The 12,789-nt window shown below is 33.0% G+C and overlaps 2 protein-coding genes across 6 annotated transcripts in view; one reads left to right on the top strand and one right to left on the bottom strand.

Annotated features, from left to right (window-relative positions):
* LOC145249747 (putative amine oxidase [copper-containing]) overlaps positions 1 to 12,789 on the bottom strand; it is an 845,813-nt gene that overhangs the window by 116,774 nt on the left and 716,250 nt on the right. The gene's annotated exons all lie outside the window — the stretch shown is intronic.
* LOC145249748 (putative amine oxidase [copper-containing]) overlaps positions 1 to 12,789 on the top strand; it is a 46,708-nt gene that overhangs the window by 24,480 nt on the left and 9,439 nt on the right. The window contains exon 1 of one of the 2 annotated variants that reach the window (XM_080111663.1): positions 779 to 892. The exons of the other annotated variant lie outside the window; for it this stretch is intronic. The gene's annotated coding sequence lies outside the window, so the exon portion shown is untranslated. Of the gene's footprint in view, positions 1 to 778; positions 893 to 12,789 lie in introns of those variants that run through there. 2 annotated transcript variants of the gene reach the window in all.

Raw genomic sequence — 12,789 nt, 5'->3', positions numbered from 1 at the left:
GAATCAGACGAAATCCAAATGAACAGAACCGCGTTTCAAACGGCTGTTTTTTGTTTGGGGGGGGGATTGGATTTAGTAATCCACTCCCGTTTGTTCGCATTTTTCTCAATAACCGCACTTTGGGTTTTTTTTTTTTTTAAATTTTGCACAAACAGTCACGGTGAAAGTAATTTACCCTATCAGATTTTCCGAGATAACTATGCTTACCCACTAGGGACTTTTATATGGTTAAAATTGCACTCCAATCGTTTATTTGTTCGCACTTTCTTAAACACGCCTTGGATTAAAAAAAAAAAAAAAAAAAAAAAAAAAAAAATTGCACAAACATTAGTCATGGTAATTTTTTTTTTTTTTTTTTTTCAATCGTGGAGAGGGGACCCCGCATGCTCGACTTTGTTTATGGTCTTGGTATGAACTCTGACAGGAACATGAACAGTAATGCAAAAAGCATCGTGGAATTGCCACAGGGTACTCACAAATGTAAAGTTCTACGTACTCTATTGCTACTTGGTTCCTTCCCTTCTCTATTCCTCGTGTCCTCTCCCTTGAGGTTCACTAAAAAACAATATCAATGTTTTGCAACGGCTAAAACAAACAACCGCCTCCTTTTTTTTCTTTTTTTTTTTTTTTTTTTATAAACTACGTACGCGCGCCTCCGACGCCCAATCTAACCGGACAGACGTCAGCTGCTGTTCTGACAATTACCGCTAATCACAACACTTGTTAGCCGTTTCATTGTCCCTCTCCCTCTCTCCAACTTGTCTTTAAGGGCGTTTCCCTTACGTATGAAGGTTGGACATCTTCAGTATCTTTAGCTGAAGGTAATGTGTTGCACAGAACAATTGTCTAAAAAGGCGGATTATTTTAACTCTGAATCTGGACGCGTAACAAGGTTAGTATGCGAAACTCTTGATATTTCATTTTTTTCTTCGATTGCGTGGTATTTCCACATTGTTAATTGTATTTAGTTTATTGTTTAGCTGAAATATCTACTACCCACTAGGCCTATGAACGTTTCGTTTCTTACGTGATACATGCTAAAATATCCTGTACTTCTGCGATTATTCGCATTTAGATTCTTCGGACTGCCGTTCTTATCTGGAGTGTTATTTTAAAATCATTTCAGTCGATGTAACCTCCGACCTCCTTTAGGTGTATTTTGTCAAACTCTGGAATATGTATTAAATTTCAAACGAAGCCTGTGGCGCAGTGGATAAAGTACCTGGTTAATTCAGTTAGAAGAGTTACTCTTATGGGGATTGATGCTTCAATCTCTAGTGCAAACGACACCTAAATGCAATTATGAATGTCTTTACCCAATCATGGCTGAGAGAACAAGAACATACCCTAGGGATTAAATAAAATGTTCTGTTCGAAATTCAGTACGGATTCCCGAATTCGAGATTCTAGATACACCTAAAGGTCGGAGGTTACATCGATTGAATGTGAAAAGCACACTTAAAATGAGAACAGTCGTTTGACAAAATTGGGTATCTTTGCAGAATACGGACAATGCTATTTTTAATAAGATTTTCAAGTTTTACGGTGTCTTGTTTATTAAACAGTTTAACATGTAGGGCAGTTGCATACGCCCTTCCCCTACAATTAAAGAATTGGTTTCAAAATTGTTACTTTTTGTGCGGTCCGTATTCTGCATAAGTACCCAACATTTTAATTCTGGTTAGATGGTTAATTTTTTAATTAACCTAGTAAGTCGTCAGCCTCTTGTGACTGGAAAAAAAAAGTATAGTACAAGACTACTAGGAGTAAGAACAAAAGCATTTAAAGCAGAATCAATATTTCGGTCGATTCAATCGACCTTAATTATTTAGTCGTCCGAAATATCGACTTTCTTTAGTTATATTTAATCAGTACCGCTTATTCAATATTTTGTCCGAAATGTTAATGTTTTAAATTCCTTCATAAATAATTGTTTGATTCAACGACTCTAATGTGAACATTTCAAGACACTTTAAGCGTTGCTATTTAATTTACATAGTATACACCACGAACGCGTATGCAAATTAGATGGCGAAATGAGTCTTATAGATTTGTTTTGCTATTTAATTTGCATGTGTTTGGTGTACGTTACGGGAATAGGTGATTCTAAATTTCATGATTGATTCTAATGATAGTGAACACGTGCGTGAATAACGTAGCAAAATAAGATGCGTTATCTTTCCAATTTTCTTATAAGTTTGCTCAAACTGGGGATGGGGCATCTTACCGGATGCCAAACATTCATCCACTATCTTGCATATTCTGAGATCTTTTTGAATCTCTTGCACTTGGTTTACCGGCTATATTTGCCAGATAATTTTTGAAATTCCTTTTGACTCCAGTTCATCCTATAATTACTCGGATAATAGAGCTTTCTATAAGTTTTTCATATCAAAATCTTGATGGTGAATTGTCACTCAATATACAAGAGAAACATTGACCCTATGACATGGTAGGATAGGATCACTGGTAAAATACGTTTGTGCCTAACATTGCTATTGCCTCCGACATAAATGAAAAAACAAAAGGATGGGGCTCTAGAGAAAAACTCTAGCGTCATGATTGAAAGGGTTCGTTTGATAGGCAGTATGGGACCAGGTCGGCATCTTGCAAATGTAAGTCTTTGTAACGAAATAATCTAAAGATTAGCAGTCTAAAATAAAAGACTGAAAAGTAATATGGTTAAGCTTAAACATGGAAAAGTAAAGGACTAGTTGTTAAAACTGGAAAAAAAGGACATTTTCTACAAAAGGACAAGATTACAAGATTTTCTTGTGAAAATTTACACATTAAAATATTGCATTAAGAATTGAAATTAAAATATTGCATTAAGAATTGAAATTAAAATATTGCATTAAGAATTGAAATTAAAATATTGCATTAAGAATTGAAATTAAAATATTGCATTAAGAATTGAAATTAAAATATTGCATTAAGAATTGAAATTAAAATATTGCATTAAGAATTGAAATTAAAATATTGCATTAAGAATTGAAATTAAAATATTGCATTAAGAATTGAAATTAAAATATTGCATTAAGAATTGAAATTAAAATATTGCATTAAGAATTGAAATTAAAATATTGCATTAAGAATTGAAATTAAAATATTGCATTAAGAATTGAAATTAAAATATTGCATTAAGAATTGAAATTAAAATATTGCATTAAGAATTGAAATTAAAATATTGCATTAAGAATTGAAATTAAAATATTGCATTAAGAATTGAAATTAAAATATTGCATTAAGAATTGAAATTAAAATATTGCATTAAGAATTGAAATTAAAATATTGCATTAAGAATTGAAATTAAAATATTGCATTAAGAATTGAAATTAAAATATTGCATTAAGAATTGAAATTAAAATATTGCATTAAGAATTGAAATTAAAATATTGCATTAAGAATTGAAATTAAAATATTGCATTAAGAATTGAAATTAAAATATTGCATTAAGAATTGAAATTAAAATATTGCATTAAGAATTGAAATTAAAATATTGCATTAAGAATTGAAATTAAAATATTGCATTAAGAATTGAAATTAAAATATTGCATTAAGAATTGAAATTAAAATATTGCATTAAGAATTGAAATTAAAATATTGCATTAAGAATTGAAATTAAAATATTGCATTAAGAATTGAAATTAAAAAATTCTTAATGCTGCAATATTTTAAGTTTTAAATTATCTTTTACTAGAAAATTTTTTCTTTTCCAATTTTAACTAGTTCTTTACTTTTCTATGTTTAAGCTTAACCATATTACTTTTCATGCTCGCCTTTTTCTATCATAATCCATTTGTCTAGTAAACTCCAAAAAATTCACTTGTTCTTTAATTTCAGTCTTATTTGTTCCCCCATCTCATAACCACATGTAATAACAATGTACGGCACTCGTCTGCTTTCAATAAAATCACAATTATCTCCTTCATGCTTTCATTCTCCGTTTCACTTGTTACGACTTTTAGCAACAGCAGTGAATTAGCAGCTACAGTAGTCGCTGAAGCAACGTTCTTTCTATGGAAGTCATAAAAAGCGTCGCTCTCCTTACATATTTAGATTTTGAACTCCAGAAAATTTATAACTTTTCTTGCTGAACGAAAATTGACTTGGGTGCATTAGCTTGAATCGAAACCGAAATATAAACTTAAAACTTGAGTTCCTTCATCCATAACCAAAACTAATGTACTTCCATTTCTTGTCATTAATTTTCCCAAGAATTCTTCATAAGTTAACGACCCAGATGTAAGCATGACACAGGAAATAACACACGCTATCGTATTAATATAGATGTTTCTTCTCTCAGCTGATTTCTTGCCTCTGTCTTTAGAGAACGGCTTTTTCAAATCCATCATACTTTAAATATATTGATGCGCTCCTTATTTACCCGCATCTCACTCGACTCCTTGACACTGTTGACAACGCAATAAAATTAGAAAACTCCCTTTTCTTCACGTTGGAATTGAAATAATCACACTCGACTTCCTTGATATCACTCTGCTCAACACTCAACACCCCCCCAAACACCCTGAGCTGAACATCTAAACTGTTCAGTTAAAAACAAAAAACAAAAAAAAAACAACAACAAAAAAACAAACAAAAACACATCAAAAGAATCTTTAACATTTATACTCCGGCCACAACAGAATAAATTTCAGAATGATCATGAGGGCGAGTTCCCCCAGGTCTCTTATAATTTGCAGATCAATGAAGAAACCTATATCGAGAACGCTTACAAAGCGTTAAAATATCCCCAACGCTATATGCAAACCTTTAATATCTACGCCAAAAACTAAATACGAATATTTTCAATCATACAAAGACAACCAGCATAAGGATACGCTTGTTAAAATCAATTCCACATAATTCTCTGTAATCGCATATTTCGTTACGAACGCAATTTTACATAAAATAGTTCCATCGATTTGTAAAACAGATTAACTTAACACCAAACCTTGTGTACATCCTAAGAACACTTCGTTTCCAGCATTTACAAAATATAATGCCCATCATGCTTAATAGTTCCGAAACGGATGTAAATATAAAATCCCGCATTTATGAATATAAAGGAGACCTCAAACACAATCTCACTAACAAACTAATCGAGTAGACTAATATTTTCATCAATTTTGGTTTTACAAACTTCAAAAATGAATCCGCTTTACGACGCCGCATGTACATCGAAAATGATGCAATTGAAATTTAACGGAAATGTTAGATTTATCTAGTTTAAGCAAACACCGGGTAAAAATCGTAACTTAATAATGCAATACACCTCGCCATTGCATTACAAACTCTGATCCCGGTCCAAATATTTATTTCCCCCCCCCTCTGTATTTCATCGATGTTTCCACTTTTTGTCCTCACTTCTCGCGCGCACACACTCGTGTGTGTAATATATATATATATTAGTCAGTGTTTTCTGTGATATAAATGCTGAGTTTTAAAATAAGATGCACATGGAATACGTTTGAAAGCCGAATTATAACGCAATATTGTGAAAATAAACATTAATTTCCTTGTTTAAAATTAATATTTCGTAGTTAGACTTTACTGATTTTCTTTAAATTTAACATCACGAGGAAAAATAATTCTGACAGTCTATCCCAAATATTACTTTTAAACAAATTTTTCACAATATTGCGTTGTAATTCGGCTTTCAAACGTATTTCATGTTTGAACACTTCTCAACCTATATACTCAACGAATTTTTTATCTACAGACTTGAAATTTAATATATAGGGTATTCAGACACGTGGAAAACTTTTTAATCGGTTTTCATCCAAAAAATGATTGCTAAAGGGTCAAAATTTTGTCTGTCAACGGTCTCCCGAATGCGCATTAATTTGTTAATTTTACGACTGGGCAACGCCGGGCTGCCAGCTAGTATATCTTAGTGAGAATGTGAGGAAAACTCAACCTATACAGCCAACGACCTTTTTATCTACATATTAAAACTTGGTGACACGTGAAAATTTAATTGGTTTCATCCGAAAAAAGGGCTGCTAAAGGGTGAAAAATTGGAACATGGGTCATTGGATTTTTATTTGTCAACTTTCACGATTGCGCATGCGTGACTGGTTCACATTGCAGATTCCTTATGCTGAGAATAAGTAGGTTCGAAAACATTTTCAAGATCATATCAAGTTGGCCTAATGGTTACCGTACTTGACTTACTGTCTTTGTTTTTGGTTTCGATCTCTGTTCAAGTTTTATTTTATTTTATTTTGTAAGGAATTTAACATGTTTAATACCGGGCAACGCCGGCTAGTATGTAGAAGAGGCAACCTGAGGCGTTGCGTACAAAATATATCCGCATTCTTCAATATATTAAAGCTTAGTTATTACAAATGTATTGTGGCGAATCAATGATCTTTTTTGTCGACTTAAAATCTAAAAATTCGAAACGTCTTTCTGTGCGCCATATTTTTATCGAAAATTGAATTTATTAACATTGTCGTCTTATCTTCTTTTGTATTCAACATTTTTATCGGTGTTAACCTGATTAAGCATTGTCAACGCCTTCAATAACACATCTCTATCTACAGATTGTATATAATATATACATAGTGTTTTATGAACATAAAAATTTTAGTGAAACTTGAATTCAATGAAGTCAATGCTTATTTATATAATTCAATTTTTTAGATACAAACTTATGGGTTCATATTTGATTAGAAGCATCACGAAGAAATATATTAAAATTTCATGCATAAGCTTTTCCTCTTTTCTGGAAAGTCTAATAGAAAATAAAGATTAAATACAGTTTTGGTTTTCAAACTACAAATTCTCAAACGATTAAACTTTAAAAAAAAAATACAATTGGCAGTCCACCTTCCTAAGAGAATCGTGCTAAAAGTAAGTTCAAGCTACGAAGGAGTAGTACCCTTAAAAAAAGAGCGATCTTTTTCTTTTTTGCTCCAGAATTTTTCTACATGGTCACAATCCTCAATATACTTTGGACAGCAACAAACAAGAACCTTTATGCGTTGGTCGTAAAGTCGGCGCCTTTTTTTTTTTTTTTTTTTTTTTTTTTTTTTTGCCGCAATGTTGAAGGAAAACCTTCAGGGGTTCGAATAGGTAGTCTGACGGTGCCAAGTGAGGACAATATAGTGGGCGAGGCCGAATTTTACATTCCGTGGTCTTCGAATGTGTGGCCTGGTGTTGTTGCAAACAATATTTTCCTGTTCTCTAGCCTTACAAGGGCAATCCGGGGTTTCAGTTCTGAACTGACGGCTAATCCTGGTCCAAGAAATCTAGGAGAATCGACTTCCTGTCGTAGGAGTTGGTTTACATCACTTTGCTTTCAGATGACTGCGTCTTTAACGTCTTTGCTGGGGAGGGTGAGTGGTGCTATTTCGGTTCGTAGTGATGACACCACGTTTCTTCACCAGTGGCGTTGCAGTCAAAGAACCCGTGACAGGCTTGGTACTGATTTCACAAACATTGTTGCCCCTTTTGGTCTTGCGTCAATATTCGTGGAACTCTCTTAACCCTTTCCCGTTTTCGTATATCATTTCTAGTACACTTACGCGCACAAATGAACTTGTTTTAACTCTTAAACCCATAATATAAGATGCCATAAGTAATCTATTCTGTAAATGAAATAATGAAAATCCAGTTTACAGCAGTGCATATCTAAACATTGGTAAATGTACCTGTCTTATTAATTTTGAAGAGCCTATACATAAACAGTATTTTGAGTGTGACCTCACACAGGTTTGTAAATAGTTTTAAGGACATTCAATGCGTGAGCAACCAACATATAACTATGAGAAAAGCAAGGTACCTGAAGATTAAGCCCAACTTGCTTTGTCCTTGAGAATTATTTATAGATCTGACAAAACTAATTTTATTGGTAATTGTAAACGCTTGAACTGAAATGGTATGTTAGAAAGAATAAGGCGTATCCGAGGGATTAAAATTTCCAGTTATAATGGATTCCAGAACATAAATTTTAGTGATGAGACGATTCCAAAATTTTTCCGATACAATTACTGATTCCGATTCTTTTAAAATTAGATTTGATGAATGTATATTTTTGAGATGAGGATTTATAATGATTTTTGGTATTTGACTATGATTCTCATCTTGGTGGTTTTGGTTTTTTCACAACGTTTCGGTCGATGTAACCTCCGGCCATCTTTAGATGCATTCACGCTGGATGTTATTGGTGATTAATGAAAATGTTTTATTTATTCTCTTTCCCAACGAACACAGTCGTTAGAAATTTAAAATGCAAATAGCGCCAAGTCTTAATAATATATATATATATATATATATATATATATATCCTGGTCCAGTCCGGTTTTTGATATGATCAAAGTATATTTTTGAGATGAAGATTTATAATTATTTTGGTATTTGGACTATAATTAAAAAAAAATATATATTTAAGTAAAAAAAAAAAAAGAATCGGTCCAAATACAAAAATGGCCCTGTCGGCGAGGCATTAGAATACGCAGACTGCCCCCCTGCAGAGGGTAAAAGTCCCTCAATGGGGGTCCTGGATATGACCTTAAACTATATCCAGTGGTGAGGCTCCAGCTTGTGGGCTTTTGGGAGTATGGAGCCACCCTTTAATTACCATTGCTCGCAGGTCCACTCTGACCCGAAGTGGTAGTACCTGTTTGGGTCCCAACTATGGGTTGAATAGAAACCGACGTGAAAACAAATATATTATATTAAAGATTTTTCTTAAATCTTTGGATTCGGCATTAAATAACCCGAAAAGGGTTGATATGCCGTAAAACAACCAACCAAATACAAAAATAATTATGAATCTTCATCTCAAAAATATACTTTGATCATATCGAAACACCGGCAATCGACCAAGAGTTATTTATACATTTAAAGACTTGGCACTATTTGCACTTTAAATTTCTAACAGCTGTGTTCGCCGGGAAAACAAACATTTTTTTCACTATTCACCAATAACATCAGTGTGAATGCACCTGAAGATGGTCGGAGATTACATCGACCGAAACGTTGTGGGGGGGGGAACAAGATGAGAATCACGGTCCAAATAATACAATTTTGTGTTTCTTTTTTGTAAATTTTCCAATTTTCGGGTAATTTCCGCTTATATTTTCTCAATCTTTTCCTTGTAATTGATTGAATATTGTAAAACAAAACTTTGATTTTGAAAAACGGCCAGATTAGTCGTCGTTAGTGTACAAAATGCTTTTTTTTTTTTTTTTTTTTTTTTTTTTTATCAATGTTTTCTCTTTATACATTTCATCTAAGACTTTTATAAACCCCTCGGAGATTATCCATATTTTTTACTGGCGTCCAAAGAAAAGCGTCAAAACTTTTTCAGAACCGATGACACCGATGTACAGCTGGCACCAACGAAATTTGAAATCGTCTATAGCATTTAAAACATTCTTAAATGAACTCCCTCGGATGGTAGCATAGACATTTATCAGATATATGCGAAAAGGGCACAGCCAAGTTATCTCTCGATAAATGACCAATAAATAAAATCTCCGTCTTGTGTTGTAAATGAACATCTAATTCTGCTGGTTTCATTTCTTGTCAAAAATGAATCTGTTTGGAATCGGAAAATAGGCTATAATTTTTCAGATACCCACAAAGTTCGTTTTTTCCGATTTCAGATTAATCATCTGAACACTAAGTTTTCAAAGATTTTTATTGCTAACCGTATGCCGTTACAGTTTAAGTGGATCACTATTTCTTGATATAACTGGAACTCATTCCTTCAATATTAGATTATGATGTATTCCAGGCAGTTGTCGTAAATTCTGCAGGAAATTCTACTGCCTTATCTTAATAACCAATGGATTGATAAGTCTTCCATTAGATTATAATTGATCATATCAGCAGCATAATGTCTAGGTGTCAAGATTGCTCTTTGACGAAGCCATCTTACATTGCTAAGATTTTGAGCAATATCTGGGAAAACCTTAGTCATCAGGTAACTAATTGAATTTGCAGGTTTTCGGGTATGCTGACAACGAATATCAGTTAAATTTAGGGCTGATAAGTCGTTTACCAAATATGAAAACATATCCAATGCTAATGTAATCCCTGGCAACCATTTTTTTTTTTCAACGGCCGATTAGTTCGTAATGCGCCTGCGTGTAACGGAAACGAAGCAAATTCCCCCTCCAAATCATTGGTAAAAACTAGGGTGTTTATTCCAAAAGCCGCTAACATGGGGAGGTTGGGATGTTTATTCTGAAGTGTGCATTGCTAATTTCTCGGTTGTGAAAAAATGGTTACGAAAGATTAAAATAGGTTTTGCGTTGAATAACAAATGTTTTGATATCTAGTAAACTTATCAACCCCAAATTTAATGGTAATAATCGTTGTTAGCATACCCGAAAACGTATACAGTCGGTGAGTTGTAGTTAATGTAAAAAGTATATCGAAAAAATTGTATTTTAGTCAGACCAATTATTTAAAGCGTCATTGAAATTAATGTTTTCTCAAAATTTAATGATATTAGTTTCGAAATTTTCTATTTTATATTAAATTAAACCTTTTTGTTAAAATATTTTAAAGAAAACTTTCTAAAACACGCGCATTCGAAAACTTTAGAAGTTTGGTTTGAAATTGATTTGTTTTATATAATCGATAAATAAAAATGTCTTCGTTTTATTTCTTTACAAAAAAAAATGGAGGAATTATTTATAGAAAGTTAAAGTAAAGGAAAAGCTATTTAGAGAAAAGATTAGAGGAACAAGACTAATGTAATTTAGAGAAAAAACACATTAAAGTTAGGCTAAACGATAAACATTTCCAATTTCAGAATCTCGAGCAATATTTAGGTATTTGGAAAAAAGAAACGCAGGAACCTGACATTAGTTTAAGTAAGCTTTCTTTCAAAACTGTACTTAGAATTTGTTTCTGTCGGAAGATTTCCTTTTTAAAGAAATTTTTTATTTTTTTAATTTTTTTTAATGTCTTGGTTCGTGAGATTTCGGCAAAAAAATAATTATCAAAATATTTATCCTTTTGAAAAACGGTAAAAAATATGTAAGATTTTAATTTATTTTCCAAGCCTGTAAATAAATATTCCGGTTGCCGTAAAATACGTTTTAATATTAAGCGTGCTGATACTTGCATTTAATATTAAAGTTAGGTGGCAAGTTTAAAAAAAAAACAAAAAAAAAACACGAAAAAACTTAGGTGCCATCAGCTAGAATCGAAACCAAAACATTTCGCGTTCCAGCTGCGTTCTCTACAGATCTTTGTATCGAGACAGATAAGACTTGAGGAAATTAATTTTGTGTGAATGCACATCAGTATAAACATGTCTGTCAGTTGAAATAGAAATTTCGCATTTCAACAAGCTGATATGTCATTCATCAACCCAGATGATTATAAACCATCCTTCCATAACCTTGAACGACGAAGGGGCATAGGCCATCTACAATTTTTTGTAGATGCTTTTCTAGCGACTGAGTTCTTTTTACGGGGTAAGGGTGCTAGTCCCACGCCCGACCTTCAGAAAGTACATACAGCGCCTAGCCTTCTCAAATGGTCGCCCATCTGGTACTGACCAGGCTCAACGTTGCTTAACTTTGATCTGACGAGAACCGGTGTGTCAACGTGACTGTGCCGTACATAAACCATCCTTGGTGTATAATTACTATGTCTTAGTTTCAGTCTTATATGAACAATAGTTTAAAAGTTTATCTGTTAACTATTTACACACACACCTGTTTTATTTATATATAGAATTTTATATTTGGATGTCAAAGAAAGGTAAAAAATAAATAGCAGGTAAACGGTATTAACGGTTAGTTTGGATACTGTTCGGCTCTTATTTCATTTTGGTTTTGCACTTATAAAATTTAATGAGTTTTCACAGGGCTTGGAACAGATTAAACGATTTACGCGTAAAATGCCTTTCAAGATACAAAAATCAAGGCGAAACCAATTAATTCCGTATCTAGAGGTTCCACTATAATATATTAACTAATTGTCGGCAGTTGTAATTTCATTGGCTAGGCATTTCGGCAAATTCGGACGCTTTACATGACCTGACTAGAATTTGCTTACGATAACGCTGTCCCTACTCGGCATAAGTGCCACATTTTCATTAAATAGTGGCCGTACCAAAACATCAGCTGTCATGTCTATATCTTAGTTTGCTTGTATGTAAGCAATTTCCACTTTCTGTGAAGCTACTTGGCTAATATGGCTGAAATTTATGGTTCTCTTGCCAAATTTTCACAAAAAGACTAGACTGCAACCACTAAAGGATTCCTCACACTGTCTAAATCTTAATGCAGATTCCATGAACAGTTCTTTCTCAGAACTGTCCACCTATTGAACACTGTTCCGCTGGCCTGCTTCCTGGATGAATACATGGTAGCCGTCAAATCCGATGTAAACAAGTTCGTTTAGCAGTCCCCATAATCAAATTCTACTCCAATTGACACCACACTTTACACTACAACCTTACATCATTAACCCTTACCCTAGAGTTAAAAAAAAAAACAAACAAACAAAAAACTACTAAGACTGGAACGTTATATATTTTGGTTTCGATTTTAGTTAATGGCACTCGAGTCATATTTTTAGTGATCTTTTGAACTCACTAGTATATATTGGGTACAATATGATTAATGCAGCATTGGCTCTAATAGAAATCGGTATAAATTAAAGTATATTTCAGCTATTTATTTATTTATTTTTTTTATTTTTACGACAGTGTCGTGCTGGAAGTGCACTACAATATATTGGGTACAATGTATTGATCGATATTATTGGTGCTATAATAAATATACAATCTGCATATTAAAATATACTATTTAA

The sequence above is a fragment of the Euprymna scolopes genome, chromosome 28 (genome assembly GCF_053919585.1).
Source record: "Euprymna scolopes isolate OS-2025 chromosome 28, ASM5391958v1, whole genome shotgun sequence".
In the NCBI taxonomy this organism is placed as follows: Eukaryota; Metazoa; Mollusca; class Cephalopoda; order Sepiida; family Sepiolidae; genus Euprymna; species Euprymna scolopes.
The sequence above is the reverse complement of the archived record's forward strand: the minus strand, read 5'-3'. Positions and strand labels throughout refer to the sequence as shown.